This window comes from Panthera leo, chromosome A1 (assembly GCF_018350215.1).
Source record: "Panthera leo isolate Ple1 chromosome A1, P.leo_Ple1_pat1.1, whole genome shotgun sequence".
Lineage (NCBI taxonomy): Eukaryota > Metazoa > Chordata > Mammalia > Carnivora > Felidae > Panthera > Panthera leo.
In genome coordinates, this window is record NC_056679.1 from 22414082 (window position 1) to 22441171 (window position 27090).

The 27090-nt window shown below is 43.2% G+C and overlaps 1 protein-coding gene and 1 pseudogene across 10 annotated transcripts in view; one reads left to right on the top strand and one right to left on the bottom strand.

Annotated features, from left to right (window-relative positions):
- CYSLTR2 (cysteinyl leukotriene receptor 2) overlaps nucleotides 1–27090 on the bottom strand; it is an 85100-nt gene that overhangs the window by 12953 nt on the left and 45057 nt on the right. For 4 of the 10 annotated variants that reach the window (XM_042914916.1, XM_042915004.1, XM_042914745.1 and 1 more), the window contains 2 exons: nucleotides 18126–18202; nucleotides 2455–2567 (listed from right to left, as the gene is read on the bottom strand). The gene's annotated coding sequence lies outside the window, so the exon portion shown is untranslated. Of the gene's footprint in view, nucleotides 1–2454; nucleotides 2568–6046; nucleotides 6127–14348; nucleotides 15243–18125; nucleotides 18203–26523; nucleotides 26770–26871; nucleotides 26979–27090 lie in introns of those variants that run through there. The other 6 variants (XM_042915258.1, XM_042915173.1, XM_042915339.1 and 3 more) reach the window with 6 other exon arrangements.
- On the top strand, nucleotides 4874–21607 carry LOC122224259 (annotated as a pseudogene).

Genomic DNA, 27090 nt, shown 5'->3' on the forward strand with positions numbered 1-27090 from the left:
AAACTTCTGCCCAAAGCAGTGAAACAAATATTGACTGCAGAAGCAGATGGCTTTCACACAAGACAGAACAAATTTTCTAATTCTTTAACACCCTCTTCTTTCCCTTTACTAGTCATCTTGTTCATCATTGTACTTTTACCATATTAACTAATATAATCTCCCTTATCTTCATCCTGTGACCTATTATAGTCTTTACCACTTAAGAGAAAACAAAATTCTCTGGGTTGTTTTTTCTTAGACCATAGCCACTGTTCTGAATTTAACTGATTACTGGCAAAATTTAACAACTAAAAACTAGCAAACGGGTGGCTGGGTGGCTCAGTCCATTAGGCTTCTGACTCTTGGTGTTGGCTCAGGTCATGATCTCACAGTTCGTGAGATGGAGTCCCACGTCAGTGTCTGTGTTGACAATGGAGAACCTGCTTGGGATTCTCTCTCTCTCTCACTCTCACTCTCTCTCTCTCTCTCTCTCCCTCTCCCTCTCCCTCTCTCTCTGTCTCTCCTTGGCTAATGCGAGCTCTTGTGATGTGCACTTTCTCTTTCTCAAAATAAATAAATAAACTTAAAAAATAAAAAAAACCAAGCAAACAAAAAACAAAAAAAAAACACTTCAAGAGGTAAATTTTCTTCTATATATCCCTTCTGATATTTAAATTTCCCTTGCATAATTAACCAATTTCAGGCTTATTAAATTGTACATTGGCCCCATATCAACAAAATACTTCTGCTGAATTCCTTACAACCCTATCAGCAAAAGCTGACACTTTGGGAGTAAGAACAAAGATTTGGTCTAACTTGGATAGAAATTGCTACTTTATTTTCTTTCACAACCTTCCAGCTTGCTGTGCAGGACCTGTTTGACTCCACTGAAGGAGAATCTGTCTGCCTCAAGTGACTTTCCACCACAGATTCTCAAATAAAGAAAAAGGCTCATTCCTGTTTTGATAAATGATTCTTAAATTCCCAGTACCACCAGGTTACTTCTTATGTGGATATCAGGCTTACACCCACCTGCCATATGTACCCACTGCCCTATGTATTCAAGATCATCGTTAGAGAACATCAGATGTTTAAAACTACCACCCCTCCAGGAATCATGTTTCCCTAAAAAGAATACACAGAGACATCTGAAAGAGGCAGGCACAGGCTTACGAGAGAACTGTCAGGAAAGATTACTAAGTCCCCGGCATGCATACTGTGCAAGCAACAACTACCAGAGTTGGAACAATCTAACTGGAAAGAGTTACTCATAACTTATCTCTGACCTTGGCAAAAATCTTAAAGGGTCCAACTTCTTCTCTGGAAGCTGACAAAAACTCTCTCCTTGATCAAACTCTAGCCAGACTCCTCTGAGCCCTCTTCCTGACTGGGCTTCTACCTCGGTCTGTAAGGACTTGAATAAAGGTCTAACAGTTTTTTTTTTAACAGCTCAGGGTCATATCTCTAGGATGACCATAACCTTCCCTTATTATAGAGCCTGAAAAAACTCAAGGATGTCAAAAGAATTTACTATTTGTTCCAGCCAACCTGAAGATAGGGCTCCTGGCCCCCAGGCTCTGTGGGAGGGTAGAATCCTAAACTTCATTTAAGTGTCAGTTAGCAAATCCAGATGCAGTTTCCACTATTTGCAATTTTTTACTTCCCTGACTCTGCTGAGCTCCTGTTTACCGCCGCCCCCCCCCCCCATTCCTTCATTCTTCCTTAAAAACATCCAGTCATCTCTGTAAAAATTTAAGTTGAGTTCAGTTCATGTTGGAGTCTTTTCTCTACTGCAACAGTATAAAATCTGTCCTTATTTTAGTGTCTGGCTTTGCTTTATCTTTGACAAATCCTAGGTTTAAATGTAAATTCATGAGGCAGAGTTGTCACAGATAATAACATAGTCCTTAATTTCTTCTTAACTAGCCAAAGAGAAATTTATGCTAGAATAAACAAACACTTATTACTGCACCTGTAAATATTACATAACAACCTATGACTGGAGGTGTGTGTGGAGAGAAGTTTCCTGGAAGTCTAGAAAAGAACAGCTGGATTTGGGTAGGGGGGACATGTTTTCACTGTCTGAGTATGATGGTATGGGTTTCTGTTTTTCAGTCTTTTATAAGAACTAATAACCATTTTTGTTCCTACAAAGTCTGCTTCCTTGAATCTTACTCCCAAATTATCTGATGCAAGCATAAATCCTATTATAATTCCTAACATCTTCTTTCTGAGATTCCCCAGTTTCCCTTTATGTGCATTCTCCTTTAACACAACCAGTCAATAAACCCAACCTTGTTCAACTGTAGGTGTGTTCCCAATTGCCTTTGACTAGAAGACACTGACTCTGAGAATCCATATAATGATCTAAAGGTATGGCAAAATATTAGTTAAATTAACATATCCAAAGAGATGGTTTGTAAATATATTTCTGAAGCAGCAAGGATGTTTTTCAATTCTCCTTCAGACACTTACATGAAAGTGTAACTCAGAAATCACATAAATGATTTCAAAAAACGAAAACCTTTTTTCTTTAATTCAGCACTTCCCAAAGTATCTTCCACAGAATATGAATTCCATGAGATGTTCTGTAAAAGACAAGGCTTCTATGTTTAAATCAGTTAGAGAAACACTGCAAGCTCTAGTATTCCTCTTTTGGAGATTCATGATGGAATTAAAGGCTCTATGGGGCTCTGAAGAAAGAAAGGAAAGAAAGAAAGAAACAAACAAAGAAAGAAAGAAAGAAAGAAAGAAAGGGAGAGAGAGAAAGGAAGGAAGGAAGGAAGGAAGGAAGGAGGGAGGGAAGAAAGAAGGAGCAAGGGAGGAAGGGAGGAATGACCTTTTTACAAGAACAAGTTATTTGGCTTAGGGCCCGTCTTAATCCAGTAGGACCTCATCTTAACTAATTACATCTACAAAGATTCTATTTCCAAATATGGTCACATTCACAGGTACCTGGGGTTAGTACTTGGATATATTTTGGGGGGGGGGGACATAATTCAACTCACAACAAGGATATATAACATCAATTTCATGGGGTTGTTGTAAACATTAAATTAGAGAGAGAGAGAGCGAGAGAGAGAAAGAGAAAGAGAAAGAGAGAGCTTCATAGAGTAGTTGGCACTGGGTAAGTGCTCCCCAGCTGCTTTACTGTCATGAATGAATGTAGGAATGACCTAGCTTCAACATCTGTCATCCCACTGACCATGAGGATGAGTTGATGACCTCAGTTCTCAAATTCATTTGAAGTGTAAAAAGTAGATTCCTGTTGGTATTTGCAAGAAAGGCATTCTGTACAGAAATACTGATAACCTTTATTCTGTTTACGATGAAAATCTCTTGATTCCACTTCACTCCTTTGCTTTCAGTCTATTCCTACCAGGGAACCTTCTAATAACCCATCTGCTTCATCAGTCCTCTCTGAAAGGATGGACTTTGAATGGTGAACTGGAAGATTACAATAAAGGGAAAGTATAGCCCCCCATTATAAATGTCCAAACCAGAATAACCAGAATTCTGGGTTAAAAATGAATTCCCTGTGAGTTTGGCTTGTGTGAATTGATTTCTTGACAAGATGAGATTTCTTATACGCAGAGCTGAGGGCCACATCTTATTTCTGAGAGATGGTAGGGGCTTAGTTATGATTACACGGATAATGGCTCTCTGCTTTTGATCCATCTCAACAGCAAGTCTGAGGTTTCTAGCTCGGGTTATAGGGAGAATGGTGAGGCCATTAGCTAGGATGAGGAGCACACACTCTAGAGTTCAGGAGACAGGTCAAGGATGTACATATGGTTCAGAAAGATCATCCCACAGAGGCTAGAAGTCTGTAAGCCTGACTTGGGAAAGGGAATACAGTAAAATGAGGAACTGGAGATAGTGTCTTAATTCAATGTTATAGAGAATTAAAGTATCTACTGGTTTGCAAGGCCAGGACAGAAGGATCGAACTTTGAATCAGGAAATGCTAGAGGTAGTACAGTCAACACAAATCAAGTCCATGAAGCAAGCATGAAGTTCGATTAGATGTCACAATTATGTCAGCTCTGGATGGGTGCAGCACTAGAACCAGGGTCAACAAACAGAGCCTTAGGGGACAAAGATACAAGACATGGTAAATAAGACTGGTGTATGACCAGCTAGAGGAATTCCTATGGAAGGCTTCCATTACAAATGACATTTTTTTTTGGAAAGGATGGAATTCTACCCATATGACCATACAGAACCTACTTTAGTCTTAAACACCCTGACTTTGGAGCCCAGATTCTGAGAGAATCTTAGGGAAATCTCATATCTAACAGACCAGGGAAGGATCTCAAAAAGGAAAAATGGACTTGAAAGCAATCAAGTCCTTAAACTTTTTGACCATGAAGACTACCACTTCTCCCATCTCAAGACTAACATGGCTTGTGAATTGCAGTGAGAAGGGCAGCCTGGGAAGGTTAGGAAGCAGCCTGCACTCTTCCCTGACTAGGGTGTGGCAAGCCTTCAGGGACACTGTCAGCTATGGATGCTGAGAAAAGTCCCATCTCATAGGTAGAGCATGGAAGCCAGCAGGTACAACCATAGACAAGAGGTCTCAATAGATAGTAATAAATGTTCCATCAGGGACTTGAGATGTTTGGGGGGACCAAAACCAGACTCTAGCAACAGGGATTCCTTGAGCAACTGGGAAGCAAGGCAGAATTCATGGGGAAGTCCATCTGTAAGCTGCAAGACCCTTTACAGCCAAGCCACAGTGCAAGGAGAGGGTTTGGGGCCTGAGAGGAGGCCTGACCAGTGCAGGCAGGCCCTGAATCCTGGAGGCCCTGAGTCCTTGAGAGCCTTGGGTCCCAGAAGCCCTGGATTTTGGAGGCTTTGAGTCCTGGAGGCCCTAAGTCTGGAGGCCTTGCGTCATGGAGATCTTGGGTCTTAGAGAGCCCAAGGGCTGTACAAAGCCTTGGACACAGAGACTCAGGCCAGAGATGCCGAGGCAGGGGTCCATTTTCCCTAATGAGGTGGAGACAAAATTTCAGGACAGGAAAGATGCCCAACTTCAGAGTCATGGCACAAAGTCAGGATCAGATCAGCCTAAGGGTAAAGCCGAGTTCCAGAATTGCAGGTAACACCGAGTTCCAGAATTGCTTCCATTCCTCTGCCTGAGATTGGGATTGTTTCTGGGCCCTATAGGGGCCTGGAGGGGAGTGGGAGCGGTCGATGGCTGGCAAACAGCCTGTGCTTCAGGGAGACAATACCTACAGAAGCTGGAGCTTTGAGTCCAAGAGCATCTTAATCCATGGAATGCTAAAGAAAGAGAATACACTAATACCCTTCCTAGAAGCCTCATTTACCTAACAGCCACAGGCTAAATGCAGGACCAGCTCAAATCCAAAATTCCATTTAGCTCAACACTTTCTCTTGAGAATCCTTTAAAACGTTGATTGTTCTTTTCTGCCCACATAAAATATACCTGACCACATCACACTTCAACCTTTCACTAGAGTGTAAAAAAAAAAGGAAAACGAAAAAAAAAATTGCCTGCTATCTGTGGCTGTAAAATCAGCCAGACCAATTAAGTACGTGACAGGAAGCTGAGAAATACATAAAGAGGTAAATTCAAGGAAAATTAGGAAATAAACTGACAGCCTAATTTCCACCGCCTTGGCAGGAGAAGAGAAAGAGCATGTGTACAGCTTCCTGTACTGAGAGGGGGCTTGAAACAAGGAAAGAATTAGGGCTTTGTCTCCTGCAGCTTTACTGGTGATCCAACAACAAAGAAGAAACAGTGAGAAGCAGCAGCAGATGGGGATTCCATATTTTAGTTACGAAGAAAACCAAATGTGCTGCATGACCAGATAAATCTGACCAGGATGAATAGCTTCCATTGATGCTTAGAATGTTTTCATGGTTGTAGCAAAGCTGCAACTGTCCAAAACATCACAGAAATTATTTTCATCTATACTTAGAAAAATACACATTTTTAAAGAAAAATACATTTGTGACACATTCACAGGTGATCATTAGACCCTGTCACAGAGTGCCCCCCCCCCACCCCAGTCAGCATTACTGTGTGTCACAGCTGCACTCACCTTCAATTCTGGGACCTGTCTCAGAACCTGAAGCCTGAGGCACTCAGACACACTGACTGTAGGTATACCCGGCAGAGCAGCAAAGGGATGTGCATTACACAACGGGATGCTGTGAGATTGTGATAAACTTCTAAAGAACAGAGAATCTTCTGGAGAATAAACGCCGGTGCAGTCTGCTTGCATCATCTTTACAAGGAACTCATGATGGGATTTTCAGCAGCACCTAATCTGTCAGCGCCATGTCAGGAGAGCTAGACCGGCCTGCCGGCAGCCTTCCAGATTGCCACTAGGTGACGTTCTGGGTCCTCTGGCCACTGTCTCTGGAACTTCTAACTCCCACACTGAGAATGCTTCTGGCAAGTTAACATCAGGCCCTTGGCTGTCTGATTTCATCAGGCAACCTCACTGCTCTCACTTCAAGCTACCCACCTTGGCCAAACCTGCCTAAGGGCTCTGGGAAAGCACACATCCTCTGTTAGCCACCTCCACCTCAAGCCACAGATGTTTGTTCATTCAAAATAAGCAACAGCCAACCTGTATTGTGTTTACTCTGTGGTAGGCACTCTGCAAAGCTCCTTATGTATATTAACGCAATTAGTCCTCAAACAGCCCGAGGTACTCTGCATCAGCTATTGCACAGATGAGAACAACCAGAGGGCAAAGGCGTAGAATAGTGTGTGTGCCCAAGGTCACTTGTGATTTAGTGGTGGGATGGGGCTGAAACCCAGTTCCCAGCTCTCTGTTACAAAGCTGTTCTGTCTCTACTTGAGCCACAGATACTGGGTCCTGTGTATCTGACAAAGAAGAAAATACAGTCTCGGACCTACAGGAACCTCCATGGTGCTGACTAAATCAGATAAGTTAATAGATAAAGCAAGGTGAGAAGGGCCATCCAAATGAATGCCATAGGAACAGCCTTGGGGAACAAGGGAATTTTTAGGTTACTAAGGGGGAAAGATTGACTAGGGAAAGGGGACAGGGGTTCCAGACAGGGGAGCAGGATATATGAAGACTGGTTGCTAAGAGCACATGGCAAGTTTGGGGAACAGCAAGTGATACAGTATAGGAGAAGCATGAAAGGGAGAATGAGGTGAACAGAGGGTGATTTGCGAGTGACCTACATCCACACTAAGGAGTTTGGGTTTTACTCTGAGGGCAATGAGAGCCCTTGAATTATGGAAAGCAGATCTGTATTTTAGACAAGTGATTCTGGCAGCAGATGGGAGGGCAGTTTGGAAGGAGGCAAGCTTAAGTTCAGAGAGATTGCAAAGGACACTCCTGTGATTGTCCAGGGCAGAGGGGGTGGACATATTTGGATGGGACCAAGAGATATAAAGAAAAATGAGAGATGGCCAGAGTTGCAGATGGACCAGTTATAGAAGGGGGGACCAATCAAGGGAAGGGGGGATCTTCTCAGGTATTTGCAGGGAGAATGTTGCCTTACACTAATAAAAAGAATACAAGAGGAAGATGTTGTTTGGGGGAAAATGAGTTCAATTTGGGACGTTTTGAGTTTGAAGCTTTTGTGACACATGTAAATGGAACTGTCCCCTTGCAGTCTAGAGCAGGGCCATCAGTGCTTAATGCTAACTGAAGCCAGAAAAGTGGATGACCTCACAGGGGTGTGAGAACAGAGAAGAAAAGAATGTCAAAGACGGGACCTTGCAGGGACATCCACAATTAAGGGGCAGGCAGAGAACAGGAGCTGGAAAGATGATTGACAAAGGCTGGCCAAACCGTAAGAGACCAATCAAGAATGCAACATCAAGGAGGCCAAGAGAAAGACTGGTTGAAAAACCAGGTAGTCAGTGGGGATAAAGTCTCAAGGTTATCAGTGACCAGAGGGGTGGGGTGGAAGTCCAAGGACAGGGAGCTGATAGAGGTGCAGCAGTCGAGAAAGTTACTGCTAAGATGGGAGAGGACACTCTTGAGCTCTGTAGTTATGAAGAGGTGCATTGCCGGAGGAAGATTTTGAGTCAGGGAGGGAAGATGCATGTCTTCTTTTCTTTGGAGACATCTTGATTGTTACTCTTAGCCAACCTCCCTCCAGTGACTTCAGTCTCTTCCTCTCTTCGTTTCATCCACCTGAACCTCTAGACTAGAATGTACACTGTGCCTGAAGTGTAGCAGACCTGCTCTGACTCCCTACCCTCCCACATTCTAGTCGTAGAACACTTACCCTTTGAGCTTCAGCCTCCTCACCTTCAAAATGAGGCTAAGAAAGCCTGTAGGACTTGCCTGTAGTTGCAAGTGAAAGAATGTGTTCACTATGCCTAGCAGGTGGTCAACCAAATGCCAGTTCTCTCTTCTCCTACTAATTCTGTGACCTATTCAAGTTTTTGTTTTGCTTGTCCTGTTACACCTTAACTCTCTGTACTACTGAGCTCACTGTTGTCATTTTTTTCTCATCTTCCTCTTTTTAATTTACAACAAGAGCTGCCCTGCCCCATCCCCACCACCTCCTGAGAGCCCCCTCCGAATCATACATGACTAAGATAAGGTCATCTGCTCCTGCTCACCAGCGTGTACTACTGCTGCCTCTCAGACTTCCTTCTCAGTCACTCTAGAATTTGTTCCTCATGTCTTGTCTATGAAACATCCACTTCTCTAACTTCTGTGGTCCTGGGTACTTGTGGTTTTCCATTTCCTGATTGTTCAGTAATCCACTGTTAGTTCTTCTTTACCAATTGTGGACAACCACTGGAGCCCCACCAGCCATCCTCAGCTCACCTCTCTCTAATCCCCCAAGAACTCACCCACGATGAAGACTTTACTCCATCTCTCTGCCTCTGACTCCCAGATGTCTTTTTCATATGAAAATATCATATTTTTAACTTACAATTTGCAAAAAAAATTTCTCAGTTATGTCATTTGCTTCACTTGGCCTATCTTGTGTGATAGGCTGAGTTAGTATTATCTCAATTTTATAACTAAAGGAAAAAAACCTCTGAGAACTAGAAAATTTTTAAGTGTTTTTTCCTGACTTCTAATCTAAGCCATATTCCTACATTTCCAGTTGTCTACAGGATAGACTTATTTGGAGACTCTGTCTCTGCTCACATCTTCCTTGGGTTTCTCCTCCCTCTCAAACCAATCCCACTCAGCTGGTGTTATTGGGCTGAATGTTTGTGTGCCCCCAAAATTTTTATGTTGAAGCCCCAGCCTCAAATGTGACTGTATTGGAGACAGGGCTTTTATGGAGTTAATTGATGTTAAATAAGGTCACAGGGTAGGGCTCTGATCCAATAGGACTAGTGTCCTTAGGAGAAGAAACACTCTCTGCCATGGGAGGACATGGTCAGATGGTGGCCACCTACAAGCCAAGAAGAAAGGCCTCAGAATAAAACCTACCTTGTCAGCACCTTGATTTGGACTTCCAGCCCCTAGAACTGTGTGAAATAAGTTCTTGTTATTTAAACCTCCTGGTCTGTGGTTATTTTGTTATGGCAGCTTGAGCAGACCAATACAGCTGGTGGCCATTTGGGGGATGTTTTCTTTAATTTTTCTTTCTTGTATATCTTACATCCAATCAGTTGACAGAGTTAGCTCTACTACTTTTGTATGACGTGCCTTGAATTCTCTCCATGTCTTACTCTCCACGTACAAAGTCATCACGGTCCTTGGATTTTGTTCGCCGATGCTTAGAAACTGTTAGCATCTCCTGACCTGTATACCATCGTGAGATTAAACCATCACAGAACCGTGGGATTTGATGGTCCAGGTGAATTCACAGCCCCATCAGACCTCTCCCTTTCCTCCTCTCATACATGTACGTCCTCACACTATGTCGCCGTGGGTTTGTAGTTCTCCACCGCATGCAGCTTTAATAGCCACCCTGCGGTTCACTACTCCCTGACAATAATGCCCTTTGTTTCCTCTGTCAACTTTAGAGTATAATTTGGATTTTAGCTCCCAGAGCTACTGCATACTGTGGAATAGCAAATAGGACATTCTTTTTATAGTTCATGGAAATGTTCAGAGGAGGGAGTTGGTATAAGATCGTGGAGCCAAATCTGCCACTTACAAGCCTGGGGATCTTGTGCAAGTGATTTATCTTCTCTGGGCCTCGGTTTCCTCATCTGGAAATGGCACGGGGAGGGTGAAGTATCTCACACAGTGTGAGCACTCAACGATGTTGACTATTATGATTAAACTTCGAATTGGGGGCCCAGAGAAATGATTTAAAAGGTGAAAAGGCCCTGGGGGCATGAGTCACACTGGAAAAGCAAGGCTGAGAGATGATTTAAGGATAAAAAGAAATGGTGCCTCTGCAGGGAGGAAGCAGTGACTGAGCACTGGTTCTTTCACTCACTGGCTTTGTGAGTTACCCTGGGCAAGTAACTTCATCTCCCTGTGCCTCCATTCCTCCTTGGTAAAATGGGGGCAGTGATAGCACTAGTCATTCTGCCACGGGGCTGCTGTGAGGATGAAGTGGGGTGATGCACAAATGGCACCCAGGCCAGGGCTGGGACGAGAGAAAGCACGGCGTGGGAGCTGTTATTACTGCAAAGGACCGCAGACTGAGCCCCCCAGGTTGTGAAGAGAGGATGCAACCCTCTGGATTGGAAGAGTCTGCAAAATGTTTGTCCCTTGAAATCCCAGAGGCCCCAGAGTGCTGACCAGATACGTCTCCCTGACTCCCAAACAGGGAAGTATCATTGAGTGCCTGGTTCTTGAAATCCAAGACTGCTAACTTAATAGTTGGAACTGGCCCCAAATGTCATGGAAGGCATGTAAAGCTTCGTATACTTTCTGGCCTCCTGGGAACAGTTTTGTACTTTCAGATTTTTTCCAAAGGGATAACATAAATTAAGTTCTTGGAGACCAAAACAGAAATACAGACAAAAAGAATGGAGGTGACAACATCTTTTGATTGAGGATCTGGGCTGGTCCCAGATTTCCAGAATAAATGGGGGCAGGAAGGCCCCTTTTCCTTGGAGTCAGCACTTTGGAGCATTCTGCTGCTCCAATCCCTCCCTTTCCCTGTCTCCCCGCAAAGTGCCTCAAGGTGCCTCAAAGTGCAAGTCACTTTGCAAACCACCAGGCTAATGCCCTTTTGCCTTCCAAATGCCATTTACCTCCCCAGGCCTCATAGCTGACAAGTCAGCACCTTGACCCAGATCTGCTGTAAAGCAGTAAATGTTGAATAGTATTTATGGCTCTGGAAGTACCCTGAGGAGGAAATTCTCTAACTGACTTTCTCTGTACTGTAGGGATTCTCCTTAACAGCTCTGGGGCCAGAGGGACTTTTCAGCCAGAGTCCCGGGGCCTGATAATTCACCCTGAAGGATAATTGGAGTTTCTGCCCCATGGCCTATGCAGAGTTTTATTGTCTAATTCTTGTCCTCTAGTTAGGACTCCACATTTGGAAGTTGCAAAGCTCACAGAGCCCTGTCTTCCCAGGTCCCACCAACCTGTGTCTGATTCACCCTGGAACTCAGCAGGCAGAAAATTCAGTGTGTTGTTCATAGGCTTGCTGTGGGTTTCTGGAGTAGCTTGAAACCTCTGAGGAAGGGTCTTTGGATCTGGCCTGTGTTCCATACAGAGAAGACCTGAGTGAGCCCTTGCAGCAAGGGCGGGGAGGCTTTCACAAGCAGTCGTCACAACAGACGGAGGATCTCTGTGGTGACCAAGTGCACTGAACACTTTCTCCCTTGTAATTGCCTAAACTAAGTGGTTTATTTTTATTTTTTTACTTGAGAGAGTGAGAGAGAGCGCACGTGAGCAGGGGAGAGGGGCAGAGGGAAAGGGAGAAAGAATCCCAAGCAGGCTCCATGCCATCATGGAGTCTGATGCAGGGCTCAATCCCACGACCCTGGAATTATGATCTGAACCAAAATCAAGAGTTAGTCTCTCATCTGACTGAGCCACCCAGATGCCCCCTAAGTGGCTTCTTTTATAACCAAAATCTCCAGCCCCCCATCGCCATCTCTCCTCAGATTCTTCAGGAACCCACCGGGATACTGAAGGAGGATACTGCGAATTGGTCAGTCTCCCTGACCTGCCTGCTGACTAAATTCCAGAATGTTCAGAGAAAGTTCAGAAACCCCCAAAATAAATTTTGAATTTCATTAATTTGATTTCCTATTTTAGCTCTAAAGACTAAGCACCTTATGATATCAAGTTTCCTAATCAGAATATTTTCATAAAATCGTAGCAGTTGGATTGCCAACTTTTCAGTGATTTTGTCCAGCCGCTGATCCACATGTGCCCTTCAGTTTGCATCGGCCTTCCTCTCCTTTTAGCACCTTTCCCAACTCCTGTGAGCTTAAGGGAGCCGCCAGAGCTTTCCTGGCCCAGGCTCTTCCTAAAGCTGCTGGGCCCTCTTGAACTGTTGACTGTTAGGTCCAGTTTGGGAGTGGGGCTGGATATGTAGCACACACTGGCTGTGTTCCCACTGAAAGGGGAACTTTGCTCAGACCACAAAATGTGTGGTAAAATGACATCCACTGCCACAAATGCACAGGGACAGACGGAAGAAGCACCGTAAGAAAATGTGTATTGCTAGAGTTGCCACTAGGGCAAAGATCTGTATGGATGAAAAGTGACCATTTGGAAAGCGCTAGTGTGGCCAAAATGTCAGAGGTCAGATGTCAGCATCAGACTTAGAGGTGAACAACAGTTGCCTTTTTTTCTACCCCTTGCAGGTAAGCTTTTCTCCTCTGTTTGCTTGGTTGCTTTTCTCCTCGTTTATACATTCTCCTGTGACGTTCCTTTCTGGATAATTTTCCTGTGCAAAAAGGTGCCTATGAATTTTGGACACATTTGTGGATAATTGCCCCTTCAAATTGGACTTTCTTCACAATTTCATTCTTTATTGTGTATTTGGAGGGTACAAATGCTTCCAGAGAGCAAATTATCCCCAGAGGCACAGCAGGAGCTGAAGCCTAGCAGAAGGTCGGCATCCGAGCATGTGAAGGGGCCTCTCTCTGCCCCCAGGAGTGAGATGTGTGGCACTATCTCTGACGTCCTCCTTCTGCCTCTGTCTTTGCTTAATTTCCTTGTTTCATTCTCTACTATTCTCCCAAAGCTAGTTTTTCTTCCATGTTCTTCCTAACCAGTAACACTCAGCCGCTACAACAAACAAAGACAAATTGAACACAAAGAACCCCGAACACACAGGGACCACTCTGGGCTCCTTAAACATAACTTCATTTTTTAAGCATTATTTTGACTACGTGCTATCTTTTCTCTGGCTCTTATAACTTTTCTCAGCTCTTTGTTAGTAATAATGTTAATAATGTAATAATCCTATGACACGGATTATGGATTTAATTTTATAAAAATACCTCGACAATTTTTTGTCCCCAAATGCCCTTCACCAGTGTATGCAGGAAGAATGGTGGTCTCTGTGATTTGCCCAGTTCCTGGCCTCAGGAAGGCCGCAGGGCCACTTTGCATCTGTCTCTGATTCTCCAGTCTTCGAGATGCAAAGACAGAAGAAAGACAGAAGCCAGCAAGTGTCATCTCAGAAGCCATTGCCCAACTCAGTCCAATAATTTCCTCATGACTGTGTCAGCATTAGGGACTTTCCTTGCCTGCAATGAAAGTGCCTAAGAGCCATGACTCAGAGGCTCCCTCAAAGCCCACTCATTCAAAATTAAAACTCCCTCTCTTTCTCTTCCCTCCTACCGAGCCATCTCATATTTCACCATCAAATTCACTTTTTAGAGCCAAGAAATCATTTACAAAGGGAGCTTGTTAAACGTTCTTTGTTTCCTGGAATGATACCGAGGCATTGCGATGTCATAGAAAAACTTTAAATTGCAACAGGATCCCAATCCCAGCTCTACCCCTTGCTAACTGTGTGAACATTAGCGAGTACTCAACCTCTCAGAGTTATCCAGAAGACCAGGAGGCAACACAGGTGAAAGAAAGCCTCCGACACGAAGCTGCCCTGAGCCTGGCACAGTCAATGCAGTGTCATGCCTAATGCAACTCTGCCTGTTGCCAAGGGAAGAAAAGCCTGAGAACTTTTTGGCATGCCGGATGTGGGATAATTGATAACAAATAGATAAGGAGGTGTGTTTTGATATGTATGGAAAAATGGAAAACCAAGGTAATGGCCCAGGAAGTTGCCCTAGGAAGCTGCCAGTGGCACGGGGGCAGTGGGCATCCGTAGCCTAATGAGGAGAGGGCACGGAACAAGAGCAAACCATGGGCTTTCCTCCTCCCCTGGCCTGTCCTGCTGTCCAGTGTCTTCTCCAAGGGAGGCCTGGCCTCATTACCCTCCTGTCTATGCTCTGGTATAGACGTTACAGAGGAGCTGATGGCGGTCCCAGTACAAGTTGTCATCTCTCACCTGCACAAAGGACACAGTCTCCTGAATGGCTCCCTGCCCCCACTCTTGCTGTTCTCAGTTCATTCTCTACACAGTGGCCAGAGTGACCTTTCCAAAAGGCATATCTGACCATATTACTCTTCTGTTTATCACCATCACATCAGAATCAAGTTCAACTCCAGGCACATCACAATATGGATCTTGTCATCTGGGATATTCTCTCCATTCCACTCCCCTCAGTAAAGTCCATTCCAGCCTCGTGAACCAACACACCTGGCTTTCTGTTGCCTATTTACTCTGAGCTCCAGCTCATCACCTGGCCATCTTTTACCCAATCTCAGGTTTCTTTATGACATCATTTCTTCCAGCAAAAGCCTTCTCTGCCCCCTGGAGCTCTTGGCTGGCTACTGCCCCACCTGGCCCTGCTGCCCCATGGGCTTTCTGTCCCAGCACCTACCCCATGGGCCAGCCATAGCTCCTGTCTAACCCCACCCACCAGACTGGTCACCACTAACGGCAGGAGGAAGCCTCACTTGTCTACCACTGTATCCTCAGGCCCTAGCATGGCTTGTGGCACATAAACATGCTCAAATAAATGGCCACTGAATGAGCTAGTGAAGGTATTATTCACCTCCCTCATTTTATGTCTCACAATAAATATTTTCTAAGGAAAAGAATCCCGATGGTCTTTTGTAACAAAATGACGTTTGCACATTTTTCCTCACCAACTTTCCACTTCTTAAATTCAATCTAAGCTCTGGGGACAGGCATACAGAATCAGTGGCATGGGGGTAGAGGGGTATTGACAGAAAGAACCCAAATAGTGCTCTGTTCTAAACACTGTAGAAAGGGACACTGTATCTCTAAGGGCTGACAGTCGTTTTTCTCACTTTGTGCCAAGTTCCCCGTAGGGATTTGTGTCTGCCAGGAAAACGGACTTTAATCCTCTCAGAGAATTTATAAGAGAACAAAGTTATCGTTAAGGTAAAACTCAAAATACAATGAAACCAACATCCTTTAAAGAATCGGCAATGCCCCCACTGTACTCTGTGGGTACTCTGTAGACCATCATGTGTTCTGTACTAAACATGAAAAGACGGGAAATTGTTTTTTTTTTAATGATAAAAAAATTCTTGTTTTTATAATGTACAATAAAGGTATGTACACTGGATCCTTTTAAATTCTTCCAGCTTAATTAATCTTTAAATCCCTGGAGCAAAGAGGCTGTGCTCCCCGCTTTCCCTCCACTTAATTCTTCTGTCTATCCCCCACCCCCACCCCTGTCCTGTCCTCCCTCCCTTCCCCTCTCTTTCTCCTTCTAGTTCTCTTCAAATCTCCTTCCCCTTTTCCTTGAAACCTCTTTTCAAAACACCAGAGAAACAAAAAGTTTACTTTCCTGACCCTGGCTCTTCTCAAGGACGCTTCCAACTTTTGAGATGCTTTGGTTCCCACTCACTGCTCCAGCTTCTACTAGTTCCCTTGTCAAGGGCATCAGCCTACACTGCCACTAAGTCATCTATCCGATAGGAAGAAGTTTTGCTTTAAATACTCTCAAACCTTGTACCGTTTTCTCCATGGGTCAGTTAATGATATAAAGAGGTCAGTAGGTTCAACAGAGATAAACATAAGCTATTAGCTAAACTCCACATTCATTAATGAATTAATATATTTATGCCTTCCCATCTAGTCTTTAATTTCATTTATTTTTGAGAGACACAGAGAGCTTGAGTGGGGAGGGATAGAGAGAGGGAGACAGAATCAGAAGCAGGCCTGGCACTGTTAGAGCAAAGCCTGATGTGGGACTGGAACTCACCAACTGTGAGATCATGACCCGAGCCGAAGTCAAATGCTCAACTGACTGAGCCACCCAGGCTCCCCTACCTTCTCATCTATTCTTAACAGAGCTCACGTACTAGGTTTTCTGCAAGGACTCCATCTTCGGGCATTCTTGGTCAGTAGAAGGGTTGAGACCTGCACATAACTAACTCCAATACAAAGAAGGCAGTGGTCAGTGCCCCCCGGAAAATCACAGATATGGTGCTGGAGGTTCTGACATAAATTTGATAAGGTGCAATGGCAAAGCTGAGCAATCCAGACAAATGTTTGTCTTTCTCTCTTTGGCTGCTATGTTAAGGAGAGCCCACTGGGTAACTGTACAAGCTCTCGTTAGGCTTTTATCTTCCAGGCTTAGCCTTGGAGGACGAGTGTGCCTCCCAAGTCTGGTGTGTAAGACAAACTTGAAAAATGGGAGTCTCTGAGTCTGGAATACACATGAGATACCAAAAACGCCCAAGGTGATCCTGACACAGAGCAATGAGAACATTGCAAAAATATGTTATTTTTCTTCCAGAACAGGTGTTATTTATGTTGTCTTGTACCCTGATAACCCCAGGTGGGTAGGAAGGCAGAATGCTAACAGATGCTGGGCTTAATTTTGATTCATTTGGAACATTCTGGAGCCCCAACCTCCCTAACTTTTAACCAATGCACTGGAAACAAATCCATGTCTTTAAAGCATTAGTAAGTTGAAACTCATAAATAGATTCTCATCTCAAGAGTTTATGTGGGTGAGGTGGATGATAGAAATTTCTAGAGGTTTTGTTCATTTTATGTTTCCCACAAATTACTTCTGCATTATTAATATAGTATTAAAAGAAAGATCTGGGTGGCTTGCCTGAAATTGTACCTCTCCTTCCCTTAATACATATTGATCTCAGGCATGGGTCAGAGACAGGAAAATGTTTCAAATGACCTATGTCAGCTATTATTTTGCTGGCCACCCATTAGAACAATCTGGGAAATTTTTGAAAACCAAACCAAAACAAAACAAAAGACTACTACACATGACTGGCTTACCTCTAAAATCTAGGTTTTAGTTATTTTAGGGATACTTTTTAATTTCCTCAGAATCAGGTGATTTTGGCTGAATGTGCAGCTAAACCACTGAATCAGGTCCCAAAGAGGTAATAAACAGATTATACACATATGCTCTCAAACACACACACACACTCTCTCTCTTTCTACCTCCACGTAAAACCACTGACACCTACATTCTCAAATTTAACTTCCTCTCCCCCAATATATTGCCTCTCCCCTGAATGGGAAAAAGATACATTTTACATAATAAAATGACCCAGTTGCAGGGTGCCTAGGTGGCTCAGTTGGTTAAGCGTCTGACTTCAGCTCAGGTCATGATTTCATGGTTGTGAGTTTAAGCCCCATGTGGGCTCTCTGCTGTCAGCGCAGAGCCCACTTCGGGTCCTCTGTCTCCCTCTCTCTCTGCCTCTTGCTCTCTCAAAAAATAAACATTAAATGTCCCAGTATATAAAAAATAAGAAAGATGCTCTATGGCCAAAAGCAAGGGAATGCTCGAGTGAGATGTAGCAAATCTCCTCAATGCAACAATATCCAGCAATTTAAAATTACCATTATGAAGAATTTACAGCAATGTAGAAACAATTTATGCTCTAACGGGAAAAAAATTATCATTAAGTAATCCACACTGTATGGACACAACAGTGGAGATCAAACTAAAACTATATGCAGACATGCAAAAAAAGAATGAAAAGAAATACCCCCCAAAATGTCAATAGAGACTAGCTCAGTAGTGGTTTTTACTTCCTTCTACTTTTCCGTACTTTCCCAACATCTTTTAAACTGCCATGTATATGGTAGGAAAAAAGTTTACACTAGAACAAAATTAACATACTTTTCAAAAGTCATTCTTCCGGCTATGAAGTGATAAGCAAGGTCTAATTCTCAGTAATGAATTAACAGAGCAAAGATGAAAATGCTCACCCAAAGGTTTCTGTGTTTCAGCTGGCTTTGCTTCGGTCTTCTCTATTCCTCCCACCTTCCTCCTCCAAGTAATCCAGCTTTTTCAGAAGAAAAGTGAAAGAGCAAATTTAGTTTATAAACAGTTTCAGCTCACAGCAAGAAGATAAGGAACTTTGGTCAGCTGGTGTTTCTGTGCTTATAGGACTTGGTGTGGGTGTTGGTCTGGCTTCCTTCTCAGGAAGAAGGGGGAGATATTTCAGCTAGGGACTACCTCTAAAAGGAAGAAACCTTTTAGGGATTAGCCCTGTCTCTCTAACACTGTTTTTATCAGCATCTTTCCCAACAGATCCGGGGAATGTGATGAGTTAGAGTCACCCGTATTAGGCAGCTATTGGTTCTCCTAAATGGTTTTTGTTCCCATGACAACACTAACATCAATGTCACCTCATATGCCTTATAGGTATAGCACTTTAGAGTTGTTTAGAGCATTTCCCATTACCCACTTGCTTTTCCGATTTATTTGCACATGGGTGGAGGCCTTCCCCATTCTACTGCAAATACTGTGTTGGAGGTCACCAATGACACTCATGTAAAAGGTCCTTGCTCAGTCCTCATCTTCCTTCCCCAATTTGTTGCACAGTTAACCAAAGCCACTTTCTTGCAACCTTCTCCTTCTTGTTTCTCTGACTCTCCTTGTTCTTTTTCTACCCCTTCAGTTGCTTCTTCATTGCCTTCCTTTCTGATTCCTTTTCTTCTCCTTTTCTAAATGTGAGCTTGCCCCAAAAGTCTGTCTTCTGACCTCTTCCTACCATATTCTCTTGCTTTTATGTATGTTGTCCACATCCATGGCCACATTTAATATGGCTTCTCCCAAGCATATACTCCTCCAACTACCCCATCTAATAAATGGCACCACAATGGTTCAACCAGTTATTACGTCTGTAAACCTAGAAGTCATTCTTAACTCCTCTCTTTCTCCCACAACCATATCCAAGCCAAACTATTCTATTTGTTCTAGCAGCAAAATGTGTCCTCAATCCAACCATTTCTCACTTTCCCAGCCCCCACTAAAATTCTCATAGTTTTTTGTATAGAATGTTGCAGTAACATTAGACAAGAAATAACAGACACCCAAATTGGAAAGAAATAAGTAAAACTATGTCTGTTTGCAGATAATATAAAATTATATGTAAAAAACCCTAAAGATGCTACATACAAAATAAAATCTGTTAGAATAAACAAATTCAGCAAAGTTGCAGGATACAAAGTTAACACACAAAAATCAGCTTGCATTTCTATATGTTAAAAATGAATAACCCAAAAGGAAATTAAAGAACAATTCCAATTACAGTAACATTGAAAAGAATAAATACGGGTGCCTGGGTGGCTCAGTTGGTTAAGAGTCTGACTTAAGCATCCTTGGCTCATGGGTTCGAACCCCACATCAGGCTCTGCACTGGAAGTGTATAAACTTTAAAAAAATAAACTTTTTTAAAAAAAGAATAAATAAATAAGGTATTTAGGTATTAATTAAGGAGACTTATACACTGAACACTACAAAACAGTGCTGAAAGAAATTAAAGAAGACATAAATAAATGGAAAGACATCCCATGTTCATGGGTTAAAAGACTTAATATTATTAAGACATCAATAACATCCAAATCAATCTACAGATTCAGTACAATCCCTAATAAAATCCCAATGATATTTTTCTCAGATGTAGAAAAATCTATTCTAAAATTCATATGGAATCTAAAGGACTCCCAAATAACCAAAACAATCTTGAAAAAGAACAAAGTTGGAAGACCGATACTTCCTGATTTCAAAACTGACTACAGCACTACAGTAGTGAAAAACAGTATAGTCTTGGCATAAAGATAGATAATAGCCTAATGAAGTAGAATAGAGATCTCAGAAACAAACTCACATATAGGGTCTAGTAACTTTTAATAAGGGTGCCAAGACCATTTATAGGAAAAGACAGTGTTTTCAACAAGTAGTTCTGAGAAAATTGGATATTCACGTGTGAAAGAATGAAGTTGGACCCTTACCTAACACCATATACAAAAAATTAACTCAAAATGGTTCAAAGATCTAAGCAAAGGAGCTAAAACTGTAAAACTCTTAGAAGAAAACATAGAGAAAAGCTTCATGGATTTTGCAATGATTTCTTGAATATAATACAGATTTTAAAAGAAAAAATAGACAAATTCGACTTTATCAAAATTAAAAACTTTTGTGCATCAAAGGACACATCAAAGGGTAATAAGTCAATCCACAAAATGGGAGAAAATATTTGCAAATCACATATCTGATAAAGGATTAATATCCAGAATAAAAATAGAACTATAACTCAACAGCAACAAAAACTAACAACCCAATTTAAAAATGGGCAAAGGACTTGAATATAAAGAATATAGAGGGGCGCCTGGGTGGCTCAGTCAGTTAAGCCTCTGACTTCAGCTCAGGTCACGATCTCGCGGTCCGTGAGTTCGAGGCCCATGTCAGGCTCTGGGCTGATGGCTCAGAGCCTGGAGCCTGTTTCAGATTCTGTGTCTCCCTCTCTCTCTGCCCCTCCCCCGTTCATGCTCTGTCTCTCTCTGTCTCAAAAATAAATAAACGTTAAAAAAAATTAAAAAAAAAAAGAATATAGAAATAGAAAATATACAAATGGCCAACGAGCACATGAAAAGATACTCAACATTACTAACCATTATAGAAATGCAACTCAAAACCACAATGAGGTGCTACTTCACACCCATTAAGATGACCGTTACCCAAAAAAGAAAAAAGAAAATAACAAGTGTGAAAAGGAAGTGAAGAAAACAGACTCTAGTGCATTGTTGGTAGGATGTGTGTGGTTTCTCCCAAAAAATTAAAAATAGAATTACCCTCCATATGATATGGCAATTCTACTTCTGAGTATATGCCCCAAAGGGTTGAAAGCAGCTATTGCACAACGAGGTACATTTTAAGAGCCATTTGTACACTCATGTTCATAGTAGTATTATTCACAATAACCAAAAGGTGGAAGCAACTAAAGTATCCATTGATGGATGAATGGATATGCAAAATATAATATGTACATACAATGAAATATTATTCAGCCTAAAAAAGGGGAGGGGGAGTTCTGACACATGCTACAACATGGATGAACCTTGAGGATACTATGTTAAGTGAACTAAGCTAGTCACAAAAAGACAAATACTGTGTGATTGCACTTTTATGAGGTATCTAAAGTAATCAAATTCAGGAGCCTGGCCCAGCAAGTTGGCACCAGCTACATATTTGTGCCCCTTCTCCAAACTGCTGGCTCTAGCCAAGTCTCCCAAGCAGCTCTGCAGTGCAATCAAAGTTCTACATTTGGGAGCCACCACATAACAGACCTGACTGGCTGCAAGTTGGACTGACCTTGGGCACCTCCATCTTCTTGTGAATCTATCTCATCAAACAACATAATGAAGGTGTTTTAGAGTATCAGAGAAGAAATGGGCTGGAATAAACTTCTGAAGTACTAACACAGTATGCTCTATATAGTGATTATACCAGTTTCTTTGGATTCACCAATCTGTTGAGTTGTAAATATGAGAGAAAAAGTTATATGTGAGTGTATGTCAAATCAGCATTTGTGTTTTGCATCATTAAATGAAAAAACAAAAATACTTCCGTATTCTTAAATAAAATAAAATAAGTCAAATTCATAAAGACAGAAAGTACAAGGGTGGTTGCCAGAGGCTGAAGGAAGGGGGAAATGAGGAGTTATTGTTTAATGCATATAGATTTTTGGTCTTACAAGATGAGAAAAGTTTTGGAGGTGGATAGTGATTGCATAACAGTGTGAATGTACTTGATGTCACTGAACTGTAACTTAAAAATGGTCAATTTTATGTTACATAGATTTTACCACAATTTTTAAAAATAAGTAATTTTTTAAATTTTTTTTTTTTTAACGTTTATTTATTTTTGAGACAGAGAGAGACAGAGCATGAACAGGGGAGGGGCAGAGAGAGAGGGAGACACAGAATCGGAAGCAGGCTCCAGGCTCCGAGCCATCAGCCCAGAGCCTGACGCGGGGCTCGAGCTCACGGACCGCGAGATCGTGACCTGACTGAAGTCGGACGCTTAACCGACTGCGCCACCCAGGCGCCCCAAAAATAAGTAATTTTTAAAATAAATTAGAAAAAGTCCAAAAAAAAAAAAAAAGAATGCTGTATAACATCCTACCTAGTTGTCTTCCTGTTTCCACCCTTGTTATTCTACCCTTGTTTTTCAAGAGTAAATCAAATCACATCGTCTCCTGCCCAGAACTCTGCAATGGTTTCCCAATATTCTCAGAATAAACATCCTTATAGTCAAAAACAAAGCAAAACAAAACAAAACAAACAAAAATTCCTTATAGTCCACAACGGTCTGACCTATCAGCCCATCTTATGTATCTGTGCAACTTCATCTCTATCCCTGAGGACTTTCCTACTGCTGTTCCAGGCACCTGCCATAATGTCCCTGTCCCCTTACTTCCTCACTTCATTTGGGTCTCTGCTTAAATGCCACCATGACTTTCTTGACCTCCCTTTCTAAAAGGCCCCTCCCACACACACACACTCTACCCCCTTAACCTGCTTTATTTTGCTTTACAGTGTTCATCACCATCACTATTTCTTATAACATCATATATTTGTTTGTGAATCATTGGACTCCTGTCGTATGTTGTGTAGACATCTCTAACTCATTGGGGTTCTGGTCACCACAGACATCGGCAGCTGCCGGTGTTCTTGTCCCACCCTTGGCTCCCTCACACGTTATCAGGAGCCCCACACTTAGGCCTGTGGATATTCCAGCTTTCTTGTCCATTCCCTGCCCCTGAGAACAGCTGCCCTTGACCACTGCTAGGCAGAACAGCTCCACAAATTGTATGCTCTTACACATCTGAGGAGGCGGCCACAAAGGAGTCCCCGGGGACATCTGGGTGCTGAATTCTCAAGTATCCTAAACACACTATAGACAGTGAAGTTGGAGGAGGTTAGTTCCACAGCCTCCCTGTGCGCTTGGGACAGGAAGTACTGGAGGAGGACCAGAGAGGGATCCTCCAAAGCATGGTGCCAAGGCCAGTGGTTCCTCATGCCCACATCCGTGAGCAGTCTGCCTTCATGGACCCATTTCAGCCTCCCTTTCAGGTCACGTTTCCTGTTGGTGGCTCTCTTTCTCCTTTCCCAGGCTCCGGTCAAACTGAACTGTTTGTTCATCTCCCAAAATAAAAGGCACTATTTTAGGGCCTAACAGTAGCACAAAACGGTAAGTTGTGTTGGATAGAAAACATCAGTTGCTTCTTTGAAGATAAACAAGGAAGGCTTTGTTTGTTTTGCCTGTTTAGAATTTGTTCACTGGACCTGGAACAGACCTTAAAAATCATCGTGATTCTTCCGAAGAAGTGCAGGCTCAGACGTGCAAAGGGTCTCAGTCCTGGCAGGCGGCTACGCGGCTGGTGCCACACCAGGCCTAGAACCTGGGACAGGGGTCTGAAAAGCTGCTAACAGTCCCCAGGGCCTGTGCACCTGACCCCACTCCACTAGGGTCCTCTGCCAGCCCAAATACCACAGGAAAGACATGCTGGGTCTGGACAGGTCTAGGTCTCCTACAACCCTGGAAACCACTGATTCTGCCCCTGCCCCAGCCCTTCCCAGCCTTGACTCTGGCCGGGTGATAGGAGCCAGAACCACAAATCCTTCCTTATCCCATCTGTAGTTTCCACAAGTGACAAAAGTCTTGAAACTTGGAGAAAAATAAAAAAGTATGTCTTCCTCAAAAGTTCTGGGCTGCTGCCGCTATGAAGATGAAGAGGAAAGGGGCTCCTGGAACTACTGTACAAATGTCCCACAGCTCTCCCACAATGACTGTGGCCAGGACAGTGTGGTGACGTGACCTTCACACCACAGAACCGGGGGTACGGCGGGTGGTTAGCTGTACTGGCTCTTCATGGGGCTGTGGAGAAGGGGCTGGAGCCGAAGCTGCTGCTCAGAGAACGAGGTTCTTGCTGGGCCTGGAACTCTGTTTCTAATATTGGATTGACCCAAGTGGAAATTAACAGTGGACAAATATCACAACATTACTATTCTCACCTTCAGAAAAGAAAAAAAAAAAACGCTTGAGAAAGTCTACAGGCAATCATTATAGGTGTTCCTTCTCTTCCCCGAAAAGTTCAGCAAACTGGCTAATGTCCAACTCATTAAAATAAAAGCAGTGGAAAAAATTTCACCCTGCACACCCAGAACTAAGTCTTGCCTATCAGGTTTTCAAGGAGCAGAATAAGACTCCTTTTGATGGTTAGAAAGATGAGTGAGGAGGGAAAATTCCCCTTTTTCCCCTCTACCTCTGAATCTGTAAACCTCAGGGAGGGAGAGGAGAAATCTCTTAAGACTTTCTTTTATTTTTAGAACAGTCTGGAATTTCTAAGCATTCCAGAGGCAGACAGTCATTCACTGAGAAGGATCCACTAAAAAGTCTCTTTTTTTGGTACAATTTGGCCTGATAACACAAAGAGATGAAATCTTACTATAATCCAACTTTCCAGGATGGCAAATGAAGGCATTTGTTTAGTGTAGAAACAGAAAAGATCCATGACTTTAAACAAAAATATAACCCTAAAAGAGCAGAGAAATAAATCAACACATTTTTCTAATTTGTTTTTCCTGACAACCTCGAGAAAAAAACAGGAATAATGTCAGCCTGTTTTATGTGTAGCATGTTTCAGGCCACAGAGATCTTCTCTGGAACTCATAGATTTTCTTTTTAAGTTTATTGATTTATTTTGAAGGTGGGGGGAGCGTGAGTGGGGGAGGGTGAGAGAGAGGGAGAGAGAGAGAAACCCAAGTAGGCTCCATGCTGTCAGCACAGAGCCCCACATGAGGCTCAATCCCACGAACCATGAGAGGGTGAGGCATGACCTGAGCCAAAATCAAGACTCAAATGCTCAACTGACTGAGCACCCAGGTGGCCCAAGGACTTCTCTAAAACTCTTAAAGGCCTGCAGAATTCCTGGAAAGATGAGAATCAGCTCTGATTTTGAAGATCTCATTTGGTCCTGGATAACAAAGTGAATTAAGGAAAATCAGGGCCAATTTCTTGCTGATTTTATTGATACACCAGTCACAGAAGTTTTACTCAGACTTTTAGAGACATTGACTTGAATCTAGCAGGTATATTCTTGTAAACACAAACCTGGGATTCTTAAAAAGTCAGAACTAGTGTTAAGGGCATCAGGGAAAGTGTTTATTTTCATAATGCAAGATTAAACACCAAGGAAGAAGTCAGTATGAATCATGTTTCTATTTAGGTCATTAACAAAGGGAAGGAGTGGAAACAAAACTTGAAACCTTGAATTTAGAAAGCAGCAAAGTTTATGCATGGGAGGGCTCATTCTGTGATAAGACAAACAGATAAAAGAATTACCCAGTGTAGTGGGCTGAATGGTAGCATCAAATGTATGTCCACGTCCTAATCCCAGAGTCTGTGAATTTTTTAAGATGTTATGAATTTATTCTGAATCAGAGTAAATTGTGTTCACTGTGGCTCAATTCCTTACAAATCATAATCCTTGATAAACACAGTTAAGCAGTTTTAATGTTTATTCCTTACTTATAGTGGATACACAGCAGTTTATACACAAGGCAAAGCCAGCCTGGTTTACTGGGAGTGGAAGTGTGGTGAGGGGATCCTGCCACAGCCAGCTAGCAAGGGGTAAACCCACCTACACCCTCTAGGACCTCCTTCCTGCTGAGCCATCACTTGATGGTAAGGGGAGAATTTATAAACATGAAGTTTAACATGGCAGATGATGGAAAAGGACTCTTGAGAAAAATAGCAAATGAGCTACCAGAAAACCCTAAGGAATGTCCTGTTCTCAGCTTTCCCTGGGTCAAGTCTGAGTTTGAAGCTGGAGCTTTAAGAATTAACGTAGGGGGTAAGGGGCAGGGGACCCTCCTGATCTCCCAGCTCATGGCCAGGCTCTGTGCCAGAGCACCTGGGGCTCCCCGAGAGACCCTGTGAGCAATTTCCACCTAGTTCCAGGCAGAGCGGCAGAAGTGGTGGTGTTACCCTGATTTCCCTCTGCGCTTGGTCAGCCCAGGCACTGCTTGTGCCCAGGCATTTAAACAGCAATCACAATGGCAACAGGCTGAAGGCCTGTGCCTCCTCGTTTCACATCTGTACACAGAAGGATGACCCATCTTGAGCAGAAAACCTCAGAGACATTTGGGAAATAGAGATGGGGAGGCTGGGGACAAGGACAAGACAGGGGGAGATAGTTGGAAATGGACTGTCACCCCAGATGAAGACCTCCGAGCAAGACCATTCATCTGGTTCCTTTACCAGTGAGGCAGGATCTGAGGCCCACCTGGCAGCCTGGGGCTTGGGCTTGCTTACCCTCAGTTCTACTCCTCACCACCACCCCACCTTCTCCTCTGCTCTCTCTGGGGTGGGGTGGCAGGTTCATCCCTAAAGGATGCACATCTCAGACCCCCAGGTCAGCCCAGCTTCTGGCTGGATTTGGAGTGTGGAAGAAGGCAGTGAGGAGCCAGGGTATTTCTTCTCATTCTCCCTTCCTTCTGATGGCAGCTATGTCTCCTCTGTGGCTCCAGTTCCTGCCTTCTTGGCCCACCATGGCCCCAGATCCTGCAAGGAGACCCCTGGGCTTGGGGAAGGCCATGTCCTCCCTTTTTCCCTGCAGCCACCATGGTAATCCCCTCCCATTGTGGGTCATCTCTGTGTTACCTCATGCCTCTCTCAGTCAGCTCCTTCATCACAGCATAAACCTTCCCTGTTGTAAATACTCAGAGTGGGCTCTGTGTTCCCGATTGGACTCTGGCAACTACACCACCCCAGCCCATGTGAGCTGATGGATGGGCTTCTCTGATGAGCTCTTTACTCTATGAGGGGCATGTGTTGATCACACTCAGATGCTCCCACAATCAGTCACTAGGCATCCTCCGT